We start from the raw sequence: 7,500 nt of genomic DNA, 5'->3' as shown, positions 1-7,500 counted from the left end.
AGAGTACAGATCAGTGTTACTATATTGCGATAGTATGAACTTAGAGTACAGATCAGTGTTACTATATTGCGATAGTATGAACTTAGAGTACAGATCAGTGTTACTATATTGCGATAGTATGAACTTAGAGTACAGATCAGTGTTACTATATTGCGATAGTATGAACTTAGAGTACAGATCAGTGTTACTATATTGCGATAGTATGAACTTAGAGTACAGATCAGTGTTACTATATTGCGATAGTATGAGTTTAGAGAAATGACGCCACATCACAGAAACGGCAGGCTTTTGGATAGTTGTAAAGTTGCAAAATGTAACCTTGTATTTTGTTATGCCTGCTATTGTTTTGAATGCAACACAACATGACATACTGTATTTTAAAGTTGCAGTAAATTGCAATTCATAGAAAACAGTATATAGTTCATTCGGAAAGGATTCAGACCCCGTGACGTTTTCCACATTTTGTTACGTTACGGCCTTGTTCTAAAATGGATTAAAGGCATTTTCTTCCTCATCAATCTACACACTATACTCCGTAATGTGAAAGCAAAAACAGGTTTGAAGACATCTTAGTAAATGTATTAAAAACAAAAAAACACAAGTACCTTATTTACAGTATTCAGACCCTTATGTAGTACTCAGACCCTTATGTAGTACTCAGACCCTTATGTAGTACTCAGACCCTTATGTAGTATTCAGACCCTTATGTAGTACTCAGACCCTTATGTAGTACTCAGACCCTTATGTAGTACTCAGACCCTTATGTAGTATTCAGACCCTTATGTAGTACTCAGACCCTTATGTAGTACTCAGACCCTTATGTAGTACTCAGACCCTTATGTAGTACTCAGACCCTTATGTAGTACTCAGACCCTTATGTAGTACTCAGACCCTTATGTAGTACTCAGACCCTTATGTAGTACTCAGACCCTTATGTAGTACTCAGACCCTTATGTACTACTCAGACCCTTATGTAGTACTCAGACCCTTATGTAGTACTCAGACCCTTATGTAGTACTCAGACCCTTATGTAGTACTCAGACCCTTATGTAGTACTCAGACCCTTATGTAGTACTCAGACCCTTATGTAGTACTCAGACCCTTATGTAGTACACAGACCCTTATGTAGTACTCAGACCCTTATGTAGTACTCAGACCCTTATGTAGTACTCAGACCCTTATGTAGTACTCAGACCCTTATGTAGTACTCAGACCCTTATGTAGTACTCAGACCCTTATGTAGTACACAGACCCTTATGTAGTACTCAGACCCTTATGTAGTATTCAGACCCTTATGTAGTATTCAGACCCTTATGTAGTACTCAGACCCTTATGTAGTACTCAGACCCTTATGTAGTACTCAGACCCTTATGTAGTACTCAGACCCTTATGTAGTATTCAGACCCTTATGTAGTACTCAGACCCTTATGTAGTACTCAGACCCTTATGTAGTACTCAGACCCTTATGTAGTACTCAGACCCTTATGTAGTATTCAGACCCTTATGTAGTACACAGACCCTTATGTAGTACTCAGACCCTTATGTAGTACTCAGACCCTTATGTAGTACTCAGACCCTTATGTAGTACTCAGACCCTTATGTAGTACTCAGACCCTTATGTAGTACTCAGACCCTTATGTAGTACTCAGACCCTTATGTAGTACTCAGACCCTTATGTAGTATTCAGACCCTTATGTAGTACTCAGACCCTTATGTAGTACTCAGACCCTTCGCTGTGAGACTCTAAATTGATTCTCAGGTGCATCCTGTTTCCCATGAATCATCCTTGAGATGTTTCTACAACTTGATGGGAGTCCACCTGTGCTAAAGTCAATTGATTGGACATGATTTTGAAAGGCACACACCCGTCTATACAAGGTCCCACAGTTGACGGTGCATGTCAGAGTAAAAACCGAGCCACGAGGTCGAAGGAATTGTCCGTAGAGCTCCGAGACAGGATTGTGTCGAGGCCCAGATCTGGGGAATAGTAGCCAAACATGTCTACAGCATTGAAGGTCCCCAAGAACACAGTGGCCTCTCATCATTCTTAAATGGAAGACGTTTGGAACCACCGAGAATCTTCCTGGAGCTGGCCGCCCGGCCAAACTGACCAATCGGGGGAGAAGGGCCTTGGTCAGGGGAGGTGACCAAGAACCCGATGGTCACTCTGACGGAGCTCCAGAGTTCCTCTGTGGAGATGAGAAAAGGGACATTTAGCTTTTCTCAATGAATCTGAAAATCATCAGTTATTTGTGGTTGTTAGCTTAGCTGTCATCAACTATCACGGCTTTTGTCTGGTGAAGGAGGAGCGGACCAAAATGCAGCGTGGTTGTTATTCATTTTATTTTAATGAGGAAACTATACACGATTAAACTAACAAAATAACAAATGTGTGAAAACTGAAAACAGCCCTATCTGGTGCAAAACACAGAGACAGGAACAATCACCCACAAACACACAGTGAAACCCAGGCTACCTAAATATGGTTCCCAATCAGAGACAATGACTAACACCTGCCCCTGATTGAGAACCATGTCAGGCCAAACACAGAAATAGACAAACAAGACCTACAACATAGAATGCCCACTCAGATCACACCCTGACCAAACAAAACATAGAAACATACAAAGTAAACTATGGCCAGGGTGTGACATCAACCCTGTTTTGTAGTTTTACCCCATCTGGTCTGCTCTGAACTCTCCATACAACCCAAACACTAACATCAACAATGCCCATATCTCTAAAGGAACTACAGTTCCCATACTGCATTTCTATTCTGTTTTGTAGTTTTACCCCCTCTGGTCTGCTCTCAACTCCCCATACAACCCAAACACTAACATCAACAATGCCCATTACTCTAAAGGAACAGAACTACAGTTCCCATACTGCATTTCAATAACGGCCACTGTTTCAAAATCAGTCATAATACAGAACTACCCGCCAAAATTGTATTGTGGGAAAAAGGGAAAACCAAAACATCTGGACATCTTTTCCTTGACATTCCTGCAACATGACAAGCGAGTCCCCAAGACTCACACTCACACACACACACACACGCACACACACACTCGCACTTGCACACACACACACTCGCACTCGCACACACACACACACACACACACACACACACACACTTGCACTCGCACACACACACACTCGCACTCGCACACACACACACACACACACAGAGCCACACACACAGAGCCACAGACACAGAGCCACACACACACGCAGACACAGAGCCACACACACACACACGCACACACACACACACACACACACACACACACACACACACACACGCCACAGACACAGAGCCACACACACACGCAGACACAGAGCCACACGCACACACACACACACACACACACACACACACACACACACACACACACACACACACACACACACACACACACACACACACACACACACACACACACACCACACACACACACACACACGGAGCCACACACACACACACATAAATCATAAAACACAATCCCAGTGCTCCCTGTTTTCCGACTCTGTAAAGTAACGGCCGGTGTGGGAAAGGAATTACCGGAACAATCTCATAAAACCAGCAGGGAATAAAAGACTGTTAGTTAGACACTAATGCACTCAGCAGTGTGTGTGTGTGTGTGTGTGTGTGTGTGTGTGTGTGTGTGTGTGTGTGTGTGTGTGTGTGTGTGTGTGTGTGTGTGTGTGTGTGTGTGTGTGTGTGTGTGTGTGGCTCTGTGTCTACACAGTGAGGCCTGTGTGTGAGAGAGTTTGTGTGTGTGTGTGTCTCAGCAGTTTTCTGACAAAAATATAAATAGAAGGAGAGAGCGGTATGATACTAATTAGGAGAAGAACAGATAAGGAGAGAGAGGAGAGGGGTGGTATCAGGAGGAGGGAGGAGAGAGAGGAGAGAGGATGGTATCAGGAGGAGGGAAGGGAGAGAGGAGAGAGGAGAGGGGTGGTATCAGAGGAGGGAGGAGAGAGAGGAGAGAGGATGGTATCAGGAGGAGGGAAGGGAGAGAGGAGAGAGGAGAGGGGTGGTATCAGGAGGAGGGAGGGGAGAGAGGAGAGGGATGGTATCAGGAGGAGGGAGGGGAGAGACGAGAGAGGATGGTATCAGGAGGAGGGAGGAGAGAGAGGAGAGAGGAGAGGGATGGTATCAGGAGGAGGGAGGGGAGAGAGGAGAGAGGATGGTATCAGGAGGAGGGAGGGGAGAGAGGAGAGAGGAGAGGGATGGTATCAGGAGGAGGGAGGAGAGAGAGGAGAGGGATGGTATCAGAGGAGGGAGGGGAGAGAGGAGAGGGATGGTATCAGGAGGAGGGAGGAGAGAGAGGAGAGGGATGGTATCAGAGGAGGGAGGGGAGAGAGGAGAGGGATGGTATCAGAGGAGGGAGGAGAGAGAAGAGAGGGGTGGTATCAGAGGAGGGAGGGGAGAGAGGAGAGAGGATGGTATCAGGAGGAGGGAGGGGAGAGGAGAGGGGTGGTATCAGGAGGAGGGAGGGGAGAGAGGAGAGGGATGGTATCAGGAGGAGGGAGGGGAGAGAGGAGAGGGGATGGTATCAGGAGGAGGGAGGGGAGAGAGGAGAGGGATGGTATCAGAGGAGGGAGGGGAGAGAGGAGAGGGATGGTATCAGAGGAGGGAGGAGAGAGAAGAGAGGGGTGGTATCAGAGGAGGGAGGAGAGAGAGGAGAGGGATGGTATCAGGAGGAGGGAGGAGAGAGAAGAGAGGGATGGTATCAGGAGGAGGGAGGAGAGAGAGGAGAGGGGATGGTATCAGAGGAGGGAGGAGAGAGAGGAGAGGGATGGTATCAGAGGAGGGAGGAGAGAGAGGAGAGGGATGGTATCAGAGGAGGGAGGAGAGAGAGGAGAGGGATGGTATCAGGAGGAGGGAGGAGAGAGAGGAGAGGGGTGGTATGAGAGGAGGGAGGAGAGAGAGGAGAGGGATGGTATCAGAGGAGGGAGGAGAGAGAAGAGAGAGAAGAGGGGTGGTGTATCAGAGGAGGGAGGAGAGAGAGGAGAGGGATGGTATCAGAGGAGGGAGGAGAGAGAGGAGAGGGATGGTATCAGAGGAGGGAGGAGAGAGAGGAGAGGGATGGTATCAGAGGAGGGAGGAGAGAGAAGAGAGAGGGATGGTAAGAGATGAGGGAGGAGAGGAGAGAAGGATGGTAACAGAGGAGGGAGGAGAGAGAGGAAAGGAGGAAGGGAGGGAGGGATAGCATCAAAGAACACAGGAAGGGTTGGGAACAGGGGGAGGGAGAGGGAGAGAGGGATGGGAACAGAGGAGGGAGGGAGAGACATATGGGAACAGAGGAGGGAGGGAGAGACAGATGGGAACAGAGGAGGGAGGGAGGGAGGGAGGGAGGGACAGATGGGAACAGAGGAGGGAGGGAGGGAGGGAGAGACAGATGGGAACAGAGGAGGGAGGGAGGGAGGGAGGGAGGGAGGGAGGGAGGGAGGGAGGGAGGGAGGGAGGGAGGGAGGGAGGGAGGGAGAGACAGATGGGAACAGAGGAGGGAGGGGGGAGGGAGAGAGAGACAGATGGGAACAGAGGAGGGAGGGAGGGAAAGACAGATGGGAACAGATGAGGGAGGGAGGGACAGATGGGAACAGAGGAGGGAGGGAGGGAGGGAGAGAGAGACAGATGGGAACAGAGGAGGGAGGGAGAGACAGATGGGAACAGAGGAGGGAGGGAGAGACAGATGGGAACAGAGCAGGGAGGGAGAGACAGATGGAAACAGAGGAGGGAGGGAGGGAGAGACAGATGGGAACCGAGGAGGGAGGGAGAGACAGATGGGAACAGAGCAGGGAGGGAGAGACAGATGGGAACAGAGGAGGGAGGGAGAGACATATGGGAACAGAGGAGGGAGGGAGAGACAGATGGGAACAGAGCAGGGAGGGAGAGACAGATGGGAACAGAGGAGGGAGGGAGAGACAGATGGGAACCGAGGAGGGAGGGAGAGACAGATGGGAACCGAGGAGGGAGGGAGAGACAGATGGGAACAGAGGAGGGAGGGAGAGACAGATGGGAACAGAGGAGGGAGGGAGAGACAGATGGGAACAGAGCAGGGAGGGAGGGTGAGACAGATGGGAACAGAGGAGGGAGGGAGGGATAGAGAGACAGATGGGAACAGAGGAGGGAGGGAGGGAGGGAGGGACGGAGGGAGAGAGGGAGGGACAGATGGGAACAGAGGAGGGAGGGAGGAAGAGACAGATGGGAACAGAGGAGGGAGGGAGGGACGGAGAGAGAGACAGATGGGAACAGAGGAGGGAGGGAGGGAAAGACAGATGGGAACAGATGAGGGAGGAAGGGAGGGAGGGAGGGAGGTAGGGAGGGACAGATGGGAACAGAGGAGGGAGGGATGGAGAGAGAGACAGATGGGAACAGAGGAGGGAGGGAGAGAGAGACAGATGGGAACAGAGGATGGAGGGAGAGAGATGGGAACAGAGGATGGGGGAGAGACAGATGGGAACAGAGGATGGGGGGAGAGACAGATGGGAACAGAGGAGGGAGGGAGAGAGATGGGAACAGAGGATGGGGGAGAGACAGATGGGAACAGAGGAGGGAGGGAGAGACAGATGGGAACAGAGGAGGGAGGGAGAGACAGATGGGAACAGAGGAGGGAGGGAGAGATAGATGGGAACAGAGGAGGGAGGGAGAGACAGATGGGAACAGAGGAGGGAGGGAGAGACAGATGGGAACCGAGGAGGGAGGGAGAGACAGATGGGAACAGAGGAGGGAGGGAGAGACAGATGGGAACCGAGGAGGGAGGGAGAGACAGATGGGAACAGAGGATGGGGGGAGAGACAGATGGGAACAGAGCAGGGAGGGAGAGACAGATGGGAACAGAGGATGGAGGGAGAGAGATGGGAACAGAGGATGGGGGAGAGACAGATGGGAACAGAGGAGGGAGGGAGAGACAGATGGGAACAGAGGAGGGAGGGAGAGACAGATGGGAACAGAGGAGGGAGGGAGAGACAGATGGGAACAGAGGAGGGAGGGAGAGACAGATGGGAACAGAGCAGGGAGGGAGAGACAGATGGGAACAGAGGAGGGAGGGAGAGACAGATGGGAACAGAGCAGGGAGGGAGGGAGAGACAGATGGGAACCGAGGAGGGAGGGAGAGACAGATGGGAACAGAGCAGGGAGGGAGGGAGAGACAGATGGGAACCGAGGAGGGAGGGAGAGACAGATGGGAACAGAGCAGGGAGGGAGGGAGAGACAGATGGGAACAGAGGAGGGAGGGAGGGAGAGAGAGACAGATGGGAACAGAGGAGGGAGGGAGAGACAGATGGGAACAGAGCAGGGAGGGAGAGACAGATGGGAACCGAGGAGGGAGGGAGAGACAGATGGGAACCGAGGAGGGAGGGAGAAACAGATGGGAACAGTGCAGTGAGGGAGAGACAGATGGGAACAGAGGAGGGAGGGAGAGACAGATGGGAACCGAGGAGGGAGGGAGAGACAGATGGGAACAGAGCAGGGAGGGAGAGACAGATGGGAAC

At 50.9% G+C, this 7,500-nt stretch overlaps 1 protein-coding gene across 1 annotated transcript in view; it reads left to right on the top strand.

Moving 5' to 3' along the window:
• adgrl3.1 (adhesion G protein-coupled receptor L3.1) overlaps positions 1 to 7,500 on the top strand; it is a 319,635-nt gene that overhangs the window by 147,250 nt on the left and 164,885 nt on the right.

This window comes from Oncorhynchus masou, chromosome 20 (genome assembly GCF_036934945.1).
Source record: "Oncorhynchus masou masou isolate Uvic2021 chromosome 20, UVic_Omas_1.1, whole genome shotgun sequence".
Lineage (NCBI taxonomy): Eukaryota > Metazoa > Chordata > Actinopteri > Salmoniformes > Salmonidae > Oncorhynchus > Oncorhynchus masou.
The sequence above is the reverse complement of the archived record's forward strand: the minus strand, read 5'-3'. Positions and strand labels throughout refer to the sequence as shown.